The sequence below is a fragment of the Gavia stellata genome, chromosome 5 (genome assembly GCF_030936135.1).
Source record: "Gavia stellata isolate bGavSte3 chromosome 5, bGavSte3.hap2, whole genome shotgun sequence".
Classification (NCBI taxonomy): Eukaryota; Metazoa; Chordata; class Aves; order Gaviiformes; family Gaviidae; genus Gavia; species Gavia stellata.
The window spans coordinates 43,226,322-43,239,922 of record NC_082598.1 but is presented as its reverse complement, the minus strand read 5'-3'; positions in this window follow the sequence as shown (position 1 = coordinate 43,239,922).

Here is a 13,601-nt window from a genome sequence, read left to right as displayed (position 1 = left end):
TTTTGCACGCTGAAATTGCCACTTACCTAGAAAATGGCTGTCACTACTTCAGCAATCTCCTAAGCAAGTGTGACTTTCCATATCTGAAAAAGTCAAGTCAGCCATTCTCAAAGAAAGCAAAACTGTATCTGTACATACTCATGTATGGACTGCTATATTTCCTTTAAAAAAAAAAAGGCTTAAATACTCTCCTACATCAGTGCTCTTCTGCAGTGTACACACTGACATCTGAGATGCCTGGGGCTACAGTGTGGGCAGAGGCAAACAAGTGGCTTTGACACCCTGCCAGATCCCTGTTGCCCCTCCAGCCTGGAGAGTGCTCCCTTGCTGCCTGCAAAGTCCCAGATGTTCCCCTGTATGCTGTCCAGCCACCTTGTCCAGACCTAAACCAACTGCAACCCTAATGCAAACCCCAACCCGAGCTCCAGCACAATGCTTAAACCCAACCACGGCCCCCCAGAACTAAACCCAGCCCTAGCCCTAACCCTAATCCCAGTCTCAGCCCCAAACCCCACCCTAGGCAACTCTAACCACAACTTCTAACAAAGCCCCGGCCCGGACAGTACCTGCCGTCGCTGCCCGCTCCACCGCCCAGCCTGGCTCCACCGCCAGCCGGTCTTTAAGGCGCCGCCGGCGGGCGGCCCCGGGGTCGCGCCCTGCCGCCGCCCGTCCCACCAGCTTTCGGTTTCCATTCCCGGTGCGGCCCGGCCGGCCAGTTCAGGTTTCATTTCCGAGGTGCCGGGAGAACTGTGTCCCTGAACTGGAAAGTATCACCAGTATTTCCTTGCTTCCATTAAATTACGCTTTTCAGCCATGGTGGCTCCAGCTAACGGTCCAAGAGCCATTAACCCTGCATTGCTTGAGAATATTGTTAATGCAGGTTGCATATACACAGTGCAGAAAATATTAATTCCTACTTTTGTCCCTTTATTCATCACAACCTATTCTTCCACCAGCCTGCTTTCTTAAAGTAGGAAATTCCATATAAAAATAAACTGAGAGGTATACTTTACACAACTTTTTAGCATTATCAGCAAATCATTTAGCAGGAACAGTACCAGACCCCTATCACTTAGTTTAAAATAGCGAAGCCTCGATTCACAAGGGAACCTGGGTACCCAAGTACTGTTGAAACAACATTTAGGAAAACAGAGTTTATGTATCAGATTGTCTTGGTGAGAAGAAAAAAAGCTCAGCTCCTCTTCAGGTCAGATACTTGTGCAGGATACAGCACAGAAAACGGCTGGGGTTACATATGTAAGTAGTCTCCTCACGGATCAGAATAAGTTTTCGACAGCCTCCCTGCTGGACAGCTGACACATAACACTGCCATGTAAGCAGATCAGAGGTCTTTTCCACATCCTGTATTGCCTCTGAGACCTGTACAAAGATTCCAGAGACTCAGGAAAATGGTATCTTTTACAGTACAGTAACACACCCACAGTACTCCAGCATATCACAATTGTTTTGTTTAGCCAGCCAAGATAAGCCCCTGCTCCCTGCTCTCAGCACACTTTCTTTTTCTTTGGTAGGTAACAGTCTGGGAAATCATTGGAACTCTCTATTTCCTTTCCTCAAATTAAATGGGAGATGATCTTTAGCCCAATGCTTCAACAGATTTTAATATAACTTTTAATTAGGTCCTGAAGACAGACCTTTAGATTCAATTCTCCATCCCTTTGGATGATGCATTTTTGTTCAGAAAAGTGTATTTTAGGTCTGCTATTCACCTGACTAATAGGCAGATCAGACACTTTACTTTCCTGAGGAAGCTGGTGCCACCTCCATGAAAACATATTTAAGAAAGAGCAAAAACGCCACTGGGGGTGGAACAAGAGTGAGAAACACTAGTGTAAACACCAAGGTCAGGTCCCCCCATGGAGGACCCTGTTCTGGAACAGGTGCATATGCCCTGAAAGAACCGCAGCCCATGGAGAGCCCACATTGGAGCATGTTTATCCTGAAGGACTGCAGTTCATGAAGAGGACTTACACTGGAGAAGGGGTAAAGTGTAAAGAAAAACTATGTCCTGACTAACCCTCCCAACCCTCATCCCCCCTGTACCACTTAGGGGACGGCAAGGGATAGAGCAGTCAAGAATGAAGGAGTGAAGTAGACCTGAGAAAGGGGTCAGTGGGGGGAAGGTGTTGTTTAAAATGTTATTTTTGTTTCTTACTACTGAAATCTATTTTAATTGGCAATAAATTAAATTACTTTTCCCCAAGTCAAGCCTGTTTTGACAGTGATAGTAACTGGTAAGCAGCCTCCCTGTCTTTGTGTTGACCCACAAGCTTTTCCATCCTATTTTCTCCACCCTCCAGCTGAGGGAGGAGAGTGAGAGAAGAGCGGGGTGAGCATCTGGCAGTTGGCCAAGGTCAACCCACCACACTCTTTTAGATGTCTCTACATAATGCATAAGGCAAAGAGGGAAGGGTTTGAGATAGATGCTTGAGATGAGGATCCAAGACAGCCATTCTTTCAAGCATGAATCAGAGTGCCTAAAATCATTGAGCAGTTGGCAGTAGCCATCTAGTATAGAAAAACAGCTGCAGAAATTTTAACTTGAGACATCTTACGAAGGGGAAATTCAAACTGCAACTGCTCAGCAATGGTAATTGGAGGCCAAGGAATGACCTGGTCCTGGCAGTGGGAAGGCCTAAATTCAGAACCAGGTTAAACAATAGAAACAGCAATGCCAGAGATGGAATGACTCTATATAAGGGAGAACAAATTCCCTTGTTGATAAAATAAGAAATGCTACAGTATTGATTTGTAATGATATGACTGGTGCTTGCACAAGCGTGTATAAGGAATCAGCTTATGCCACATCTTTGCAGACTCCCTGTAGAACCACTTATGGCAGTAGGACTCTGTCCCATGCATTGTCCATTAAATCACTTCATATTCAAGAACAAATGTGTATTTAATTTGCCTCAAGGGGTACAATAAAAATTCCCCAACACTTATTTGAAGCTGTCAGGAGCCACCTATCTTAAGCTAAACTAAGCTAAGCTCTCTCCTTTAAAATAAATGCATAAATTCAAATTTTGCATACTTGTGCCTCAACTGGTTTTGGAATCTAGCCCTAAATTCAATACAGATGGTGGAAAGATGGGAGAAATTTTTGACCCAAAGATTAAACTAAATATATGAATATTTTAATTTATTTCATTAACCTTACTGTACCAACACAAAGTACAGGAAGTAGTGATAAGAAATCTGGTAATGCTTTGATTACTTTTCAAACATTAGTAAGTGTAAAGGCCATACCATAAGGAACCCTCTGCTTGTCTGGTCTAACACCAGCCATAGAACCTTCAGTGTATTTCTCAGAGGTCACTTAAAGAAACACTGGAAAATGAAGGAAAAGATTAAATACGCACATGTTTTTATGTAGAAGAAAAATTCTTTGCTTAGTGTTAAGATAGAGTTATTATGAACAAGCTAAAGTTTTAAATTAGGAACTATTCAGAGTTACCCAATCAATTTTATTAGTATATTTACCGTGCATTTTCTCACAGAACTTTCTAAATGGTGAAACTCCAGTCATGTTCATCTTGTCAGTTCTTCCTGAAACTAATCATCATAGAGAGCTCTCCAATATCCAGATATTTCAGCTCCATTTCTTAAGATGAGCTAGATTTTGATACATTTCTATTCAGTTTATAGGAATAAAGAACAAGTCTCTTGCAGACTCTAGGGATCTGCATCTGCTCATAATGATTTACCCATTCATGTGAGATTTCTGAAGTGGGTTTGCAGCCCATTCTGCATGGACAATGGTAAGGAAGGCACTAGAATAGGATCCCAACAGTGGTTTTGCTCTGGAGGAGGGAGATATCAAGGTGGTTTGAGGGGGTGAACAAGCATGGGAAAACAGAGGGATAAGGCAGCAGGTAAACAGGTTGCTGGGCAGAATGCTTGTCTCGACATGCACCTGCACCTAACCAGCACAGGCTGTCCTGTCTGCTCATTAAATTCCATTTCTAACCACCTTCCTGTATGAAGGTCTGAGTGCCAGCAACTGTCGTAAGACAATGGGTCACAGGGGTCCATATGTCTGTGGAACCAGAAACAAGAGTGAGTGAGGGTATGTAAGTCAGTGTGCAATCCCTAGTGACTATCAAGCCAGACCTGCTGGCAAGCAGGTGAATTGGCCTGGGAGCCAGGTATAGAATCATAGAATCATTTAGGTTGGAAAAGACCTTTAAGATCATCAAGTCCAACCATTAACCTAACACTAAGTCCACCACTAAACCATGTCCCTAAGCGCCTCATCCACACATCTTCTAAAAACCTCCACGGATGGTGACTCAACCACCTCCCTGGGCAGCCTGTTCCAATGTCTGACAACCCTTTCAGTGAAGAAGTTTCTCCTAATATCCAATCTAAACCTCCCCTGGTGCAACTTGAGGCCATTTCCTCTTGTCCTATTACTTGTCACTTGGAAGAAGAGACCAGCACCCACCTCACCACAACCTCCTTTCAGGTAGTTGTAGAGAGCAATAAGGTCTCCCCTCAGCCTCCTCTTCTCCAGGCTAAACAATGCCAATTCTCTCAACTGCTCCTCATAAGGCTTGTGCTCCAGACCCCTCACCAGCTTCATCACCCTTCTCTGGACACACTCCAGCACCTCAATGCCTTTCTTGTAGTGAGAGGCCCCAAACTGAACACAGTATTCGAGGTGCGGCCTCACCAGCGCCGAGTACAGGGGCACGATCACTTCCCTACTCCTGCTGGCCACACTGTTTCTGATACAGGCCAGGATGCTGTTGGCCTTCTTGGCCATCTGGGCACACTGCTGGCTCATATTCAGCTGACTGTCAACCAGCACCCCCAGGTCCTTTTCTGCAGGGCAGCTTTCCAGCCACTCTTCCCCAAGCCTGTAGCATTGCATGGGGTTGTTGTGACCCAAGTGTAGGACCCGGCACTTGGTCTTGTTGAACCGCGTACGGTTGGCCCTGGCCCATCGATCCAGCCTGTCCAGATCCTTCTGAAGAGCCTTCCTACCCTCAAGCAGATCAACACACCCGCCCAACTTGGTGTCGTCTGCAATGTTGTATGCATGTCTCTAAGGGTGAGACTCCTGGAGGAGCTGGCTGCCAGGGGGTCCAGGCCAAATACTGGCAAGACCATAAGATCTCAGGCTCACCTGAGAGACTTGTTTCCATGTGCATGTGAGTGCTTGTGCAGGAGGCAACTGGAGAGAGACAGGATTCATGGCCGGCCACTGGATAGCCCAAGTGCACAGGCCCAGCTACTGATGGGACCTGCATTGTATGTATTTCCTGCTAAAGGGCCTTCTTCCTGATCAGCCAGTGAGTGCTGAGTGTTTCTCTGACTCTGTTGATCTATGTGGCCAGCTGTGTTTATATATATGTGTTGTATAAATGTGTGTGTTTGTATACCTGATTGGGACACATGCTCAGCCCCACTACTAGTTAGACCAAATATTTTCCTAGAGAAGTAAATGTGATATATACTATCAAATTTAAGGGCATGAAACAAACTTCCCCAGGTATAAAATCTGTTGATCATCACTAAATTGCATGTGGCTGTAAAAGGAGAGACAAAGAATTTGACAGTAAATAGAATAGTGTTCTTCGTAAAATAAGAATGCTTTTCTCATGTGGCTGTTTTGAAATTAGATTCTCTACATGTTTGTGAAGCACATTAATATCCTCAAAACAAGTAATGAAACACAAGCTATAGAATTTCATGTGCATTTTCTGAAATATATCCATCCTAGATATGAAATGTGTCCTTATAAGCCTTTTAACTACATACTTAACAGCATTGACACCTTCTGCATGAGCTTATAATTGCTGCATAAGCAATGATCATAATTTCCAGAAAACCATGCAAAAGGTGAAATAGCTGTTCTTCCATTATTACAACCCATTAAGTAAGATGCCAGTTCTGAGTCAGTGCATTGATTACCTGAGAAGTCTAAACAGAAATGACATAAAATCTAAGTGCAGCCATATTTACACACACAATTTATCTCCGACCCATACAAAAAGCTTCTTCATACTAGTGTTATTTAAGCACTACCTCTATAAATTTGAAGTTACAGAAGAACATCTAAAATCTTGAAGACTTACTTTTTATTAAAGAAAAATTCAACCATGTTCTTCATCTAATTTTTTAATGCTTGAGAACCTTTTACACCCTAGTAAATTTTTCCTCACTTTGTATACACAGGGTCTGTTCTCACCTACTTGTAGTTTCGGCTAAAATGAATCTGATGTGAGATTTCACAAGCATGCTCTTTGCCTCAGGATGAATAGGTGTTTCTTAAAGATTCAAACCTTTCAGCAATTACTGAGAATAATTTTAGGGGAAAACAGGACTATTTTTAGCTAGTATTATTTTTCTGTTTCTTTAGAAACATCTATTTTAAAAGGCGGTGCCCACAACTTATGAAAATTTCCTTCCCTAACTATTATATCAATCAGTCTTTATAGTACGAAAGCATATTAACTTTGTTAATATATACTAGTTTACATTATACACTGCAATGTAATGAGGTAGTGGAATTTTACTGGAGGCTTTGGTATTGTTCATGTTTAAGTAAAACAAACTAAAGGACACCATCTCATCGCAAGCACCAGAAGGACAGCCCAGCCCTGGAAATAAGGACTTTGCTTTTTAAAGCTGTCCATGAAGGATAAAAGATACCCCTGGACAACCAAGGTAATGCTGGCATCCTAGCGCCTCCAATACATCTTTGAAACCCTCCCAGCATCTGGTGTTTCAGATAAGTCCTACAGCAAGACTGATTCCAGGGACACCTGGATCAATGGACAAGCAGCAAGAACACTGATGGATGATGACACTGCAGAAATATAGTTGCTTTGCAAAGTTTTACTATGATTAGTGATTAGTCAAATTGTGTTGTACCCAAACACCTGAAGGGTATAAGAACCCTCTGTAAAACCACATTCAGTGTGCCCCAATTTGGCTGGGACACCTCAAGTGCATGACAAATATTTACCCTTGTAATTCCATACTTTGCTTCCTAGCCTCTTTCCTTGGCCAGCATGGGCCAGCTGCAAAATGTATGTAACACAATATACAGGCCAGAAAAAATTAAATTAGTTTTGGTGTTAGACATGTGAGTTTTAAGTCCTAATGAAAGTTCATCAAGATTTGGGCTAAATTCTATCCGTAGGTAGAATATAATTGTACCAATTCAGTACAGATTGTAAGTAACAGCCTACTGAAGTATCCGATTACCTCTTCACTACATATGCATCAAGCGCACAGACTAATCACACTGAACACACTGTACTCTTTCTTTCAGTCTCATGATTATCACAGAAGAAAACTGTCAAAGGGATGCAAACACAGGAACAGCAGCAAAATGCTTATTGGTGCACTGGGTGCGGACACAATAAGCAAACAGGTTTTGTTTAGAGAAAGAACAACCACGGTAAGAGAATGGGGGCACCGCAAGCCTGATATTATATGAGATTACGTTTTCACACACACAAACGGTCCTCCAAATCTTCCTGCAATCCATACAGCAGTTTGCTGAAGTTACACTGTATGTCTGCTTATAAAAATAAAATATTCACCTACCAATTTGTAAAAGCTGAAGTTGGCATTCTTGTTTCATATCAGCCATTCTACAAGCAATCAACAGAACTGGCCAAAGTTCTCCTCCATTTTGCTGTTGTACTCATTTAACACAGCAGCAAAAAATTCTGGAAGATCATTATGAACTACCTAAACACAATTTACATTTATGTTTCTGAGCAGCTAGAAGAAAACATGAAATGCTATAATCAGATACTATAATTGAAGTTCATTATAATACAGCCACAACTGTCGACCAGTGCAGCTGCCGGGGAGCAGGGCCACTCCCAGCCAGTGGCCGAGGCGGCAGGGCAAGGCAGCAACCGCGCTGAGGGGGCGCAGTCCCGCCGCGCCGCAGGCAGGCGGGTGGGCGGGCGGACGGGCAGGCGAGAGAGCGAGCGGGGCAGGGCGGTGACAGCGAAGGTTCATGCCAACGGCCCAGTCATCACCGGGCAAAGTAGTAAGCCAAGGCCGACCCAGGAACCCCACACCGTAACTCCGGAACAGGGCTAAGACAAGCCAGCTGTAACCGGATGGAGCTTAAATGGAGCCCGCACGGTTGGGGGAGTGTAGGGGAAGGTTCTAGGTGAAGCTGGTCAGGGCAGTTAGCACTAATTAGTACACTCAGGCCCCTGACCGTATCTGAGTTTAGGCTGAATTACTTTTCAAGCAAGTTTCAGTATCTGTGTATTAACTTCTAAGAATCAAAGCTGACATAAAGCTAAGACCCATGTATTTTGCAGTTTTGAAGCACAGAATTTCAAAGCAACTCTACTGATTAGGTTCAGGATTTTGCAGACAATTTATCTTTTCTTTTTGTACTGTTTCTGGAGTTTACAGTTGAAGATGTCATTTGGTACCTTCCTGAGCTTGCAAATCTAGCAAAAGAATATTTTAGAAAATGTGAGTATGTCTGCTATGCTATGTGTTTCTCATTGATTACATAGGAAAGACCATACTCCTAATTTCAGAAACTTATCATATGCTCAATGAAACAATGTTAGAACAGGGTATCTTGGACTATGGTCCCTTTGTCACCGGTGATCGAGTGCTGGGAGCTGCCTTGGTTTTTAGACATTGTGTTCAAGAAAGCAGAAAGACAACACAATGAATGTTCCTAATATTACTTTCCTGCATAAATAACTGTTATCTTTCCAGATATATTTTTTGTAAAGGAAAAATTTTTTAGTACATGAGAAAAATTCTTAGGTTGTGGTCCATGTTTTGTGGAAGTTTGGCAAGGGCTGTTGTAGAAATACTTACTCTTTCAGAGAGGTGATATGCTTGCAAAGGACTCAAATACTTTCAAGGGATCATCAACTTACACAGTTTACATCTGAGAATATATTCTGAATCAACAGTTATGAATATGGTTGCTGTCACACTGACACTCTCAGTGATAAGATAAAGTTGGATATTTCTTGTCAGAATTCCACCTATCTTGTACTATCATGTAGTCCAGCTCTATTTGCTTTCCTTTATCATAATCTTTAACATGCTGTTAAAACACAATGGCATTGTTAGGATGGTGGTATTAGAAACCTACTGTCTAGCTGATAATGTGGAATTCCTGACCTGCAAAGGAAATATAGCATTAACCTTAAGCTGATGTGATAAAGCACATGGGGGTGGGAGAGAGAGCAGGGTGGGGAAAGAAAATGCTAATTAGTAAATATTTGATGTCGGTTCACCATTCAGCATTTTTGGTGCCAGTGAAGTACATGGAAAATTTTGGGCCTGAACAGCACAACTGGAAAACTTTTGGACAGTAAAAGCAGTAACAAGTATAGCTAGATACTCAGTGATAAAAGTTAAATTGCATAACATATTTGAAAAGGAATTGACCCTGCAAAGAACTCTGCATGGATAGATATTTGTGCCCAGATAGTAAGTTGAGGCCACAAGAGTGTAAATGCAGAAATAATCCATTTAGTTACAAAAAAGAAATACGACAAAGACTTACCTCTTTCATAAACAAATGCACAGAAAACAAAAAGTAGAGTTTTAACATCTCTAAGGCTTTTGGTTGTTTGAAGGACATAAATGAATGCTTCAGCAGTGACAAAACCTTTGAGAGAAAAATACCTTAAATGGTCTATCTCTAAAAAGTCTGAACAGATAATCTGCTGGTAAATAGCTGTTAGTTGTACAGTGGTGATTTTGAGGTGTCTGGGGAAAAGAAAAATAAAGTGAATGATTGGGAAGGAGTATCTTCCTTCCTTCTCTTTTGCTTTGGAGCAGGCAACATTAGTCTGCCAACATAAATGAGATGTGGACCATGGATAAATTTATAAGCTATAAAGACAGCTGTATACTTTTTTCTTATACAGTATAGACCACTTATTTTCTTTCTTAGCATTACAGCCTTCTCCCCTCCATCCTTCTGAACAAGTAACAGAAGATATTTCTCCTGATTAGAGCACTCTGTGAGCACTTTAAGTAAATAATAGAAAGCAAACAGGCACGTTACACAGAATACAGAATAGAGAAAGAAAAATATAACCATTTTTTATCATTTAATGTATTAGGAATGCTACTTTTTATCTGTTTACTGAAAACAGAATGCATATTTTTCAGCTTGCCAAAAATAATATATAGCTTTAACACTTTTATTTAAGATTTTAAAAATATGTTTAGCTAAAAGGTCCCTTAAAATGAGAAATAAAACTATACTATATACCTTTGCTTTTGCATCTGCCTAGTCATCAGCTTTGGCAAAAAACAGCATGAGCCTCAATACCAATGTGATAGTCAGTGGAAACTGGCCTTTCAGATGGAGTGCACTGGATTTTACAAGTTTTCTTATTTTGGGCAGTGGAATCTCATAGAAAATCGTATTTCCCAGCACAACTAGTCCATGCTGTCCAGCACATTCAGACATCTGAAAAGAAGGGTTCAAAAATACAATTTTATTTCATTTTCTATCCTAGCAAAATATCATTTCAGTAATTTTCAGGACTATGCTTTAAAGTGAAGTGTGTTGTCAGAAGGGTCTTGGGTACATAAAGGTACACTGGATCAATGATACCATAGTGTAACTTGTGGATGTTAGTGCTTCCAGGAGGGTTGATATGATCTGAAAGATCAATGAAGTGGAGAAAATTTTCACACTGTTTGACAGCACCCGAAGATTATAGTCTAGACAGAAAGAGAAAAGAGACTGAGGTGGAAGAAGAAAATAAAGAAATGTTTAAGTGAATCAAACTATTCCTTCGTCAAACTTGCTGTATTAGATGTATTGATATCATGCTATCTCGGATGAAGACGTTTTTAAATCAGTGCATTCCACATGTTTTCTGACCCTCAGACAGCTACCTCAGCTCTGGTCACTTGGGATGCGAATTGGTAAAAAGAAAGATTTCAGAGATGCAAGAACCTTGCGTTATGCAACTTTCCTCCATGTGATTATTTCACTGTGAGATGCCTTGTACTATAATTAAATTAAACCATTTAAAACAGTCAGCAAACCAGTCAGTGCCCCTATTCACTGTATTTTCTGCTATACAGAGTAGGCATACAGGACCATACTCAGCTGTTAAAGGAAGGAAGCGTAAAAAAAGTATGCTGAGTTTTTTCAGTGTTTCAAATAATGACATTTTGCCACTTTCACTAGCTAAAAATTTGTAAAGAATCAGGATTGGAGTTGTGAAGTGTAAATGGAGTTTACATGCTGTTACTGGAGTACTAGGAGTTTACCTGTTGTTGTAAAGTATAAATGGTGTTTTAAAGGGACGCGTATTCTTCCAGTGTTTATGGCAGGACACGGTCCTTTGTTCCTCCTCGTCTCTGATCATGTACTTTTTATCAGGTGACCACATCCAATGTAAAGGCTTAAAATTATCTTGGTTTTTATGGTCTATAGATCCATTTATCCATGTCTGATTTTTTTCTATCCATCCAATTCTACATTTTATCCTGCCTCTGTGACATACAGGAAAAATCAGTTTCAGCACTGTATGACAAAACTAATGGTTGTTCTGTTTAAATGATGCACTTCTCAGGGTGATCATTAAAAATCCACATATCTCTTAAAGCTTAGTGTGACTTTTATCTTGTAGGTTTTGTGTTTCAGATATGGAGCATCTGAGCAAAGGATTCTTCAGGTACTTTTTGAGATTTAGCCTGTTCAGTGCATGGTCTTCCCTGTCCCATGAGGAAAGTAAAGCTGAAAATGCTATCAAAGAAAAGTCAAAACGTAAAGAACATAACAGCTAGTACTGCAAATGTATCAGGAATAGTAGCAAAAAGGTTTTGCTACTCTTCCTCAAATAACAGTTCTTCTTCATTGAGAACAGTAATACAGAAAAAAAGTCACAGGATAATTGAGCATGAAAATTAACTTTACATGCAAATGCCTGTCACATGGAAAAAAGGATTATGAAATGGAGTAGGGTTGAAAATATGGAAGAGTATGTAGCATTCTGAAATGGTGTCCATTTGTCAAATTATACAGACATACCATTTTAGTGAGGATTTATATTGTCATAGTTCTATAATTTTCATTTACACATTTAATGTATCTAATGTTATTTTTGTAAGGGGCTGTGCACATCCCTAAGTTTATCTAACGGTAATACGCATTTTACAACATAGTCAGGTGAGCTGTAAGGTCAAAGGGTATTCAGGGGCAAGCCAGTTCTGAGGTAACAGGAGGAAGAGCAAGTTGGTTGACTGAAATACTATTGGAACACTGGAAAAAACAGAATATTAAGCAACATATAAATGAGTATTCTAATCTTTGTCTGTTCTTTGTATTGCCCTTTCCAATAGTGCAATCAGCTTTATCAGCTACCTTGGCAGAACAAACATTTCTACATATTTGGGTTGAGGGCAACAAAGCAATCATTCTCTAGCTTTGAGTGAGAGAGTTGGCAGTGTCCCTTTTCCAGCATTAGTTAAAGTGTTTTTTTTTAAACTGGGGTGTATTTGTTCCACATTAGTAAAGGCTACTGAAATACCTTCCCCATCAATAATAACCTGTTTATTGCAGTTAATAAACCCTGTCCAATTAGCAGTCAGGAAAAAGGGGATGTAAGATATCTTATCATGGTTGTCTTCATATGCATAAAATCGTTGAAAAGAAAAGACCTATATAAATCCTTTTCTGAACAGCATCTGTACCAACTGTCTTTCTTTGTGGTCTATAGCAGCATGATGATATCCAGTTCCTCTCCACACAAGCATCTTTAAGTGATCCATTTTGTTTCATTGACTGTGTTCAATCAATTTCTGCAGAGTCTAAGATAAATAATAATTGAAATAAATGGTCTTCTTCCATACAACATTTGCAAATTTAGTGCCAAAATATCAAAATTGCTTTTTAACAGCCTTAAGGACCATGGCTGACAACCTTATAAGATACAGTGATACTTTACAATGTATCAGTAAGGCAAGTTTCCCAGGGAGTCAAAGAAAGTACAAACAGAGCTAAGGAATGTCATAAACTCCTCACTTTTACTTAAAATTCATTACTTTTTCTTCTGTCTTACTGTAGAGAGGAGAAGCACATAACAAATTATAGGCATTGTCCAAAGAAAGAAAAAACTACAGAACTGGAATACTACTCTGCACACATCTTTCATTTTATTTTTTTTCTCATAAAGAGGAGAGAAAAATTGTAACATGTGATGGATATTAGTTCTATACCTAATAGCAGTATTAGAACCTGCCAACATATCGTGGTAGTCAGAACAATAGAAAACACATCTACAAATACAAAAATCTACACATCTACAATACAAAAAAAAGTATCAGCAATTCTTTCTTTCTCACCTCTGCATTAGCAGCTTGGCAGTTTCCATATGCGCAGTCAGGAAGAATTCTAGTAATTCTCAAGTGTTTGCTGCATGTGTTGCTGTTCAGCTTCACTAATCCTAATTTTTCTAGCTTTGCTGACTGTCCTTTTCATGACGCTGTACAAAGTCAATATGGTTATTAGCTTGAACCTTTACCCAAGAAAGCTACTGACTGAAAATTTCTTCAGTTCATAAGAATTTATATTATTATCTAGGTTTTTTTTT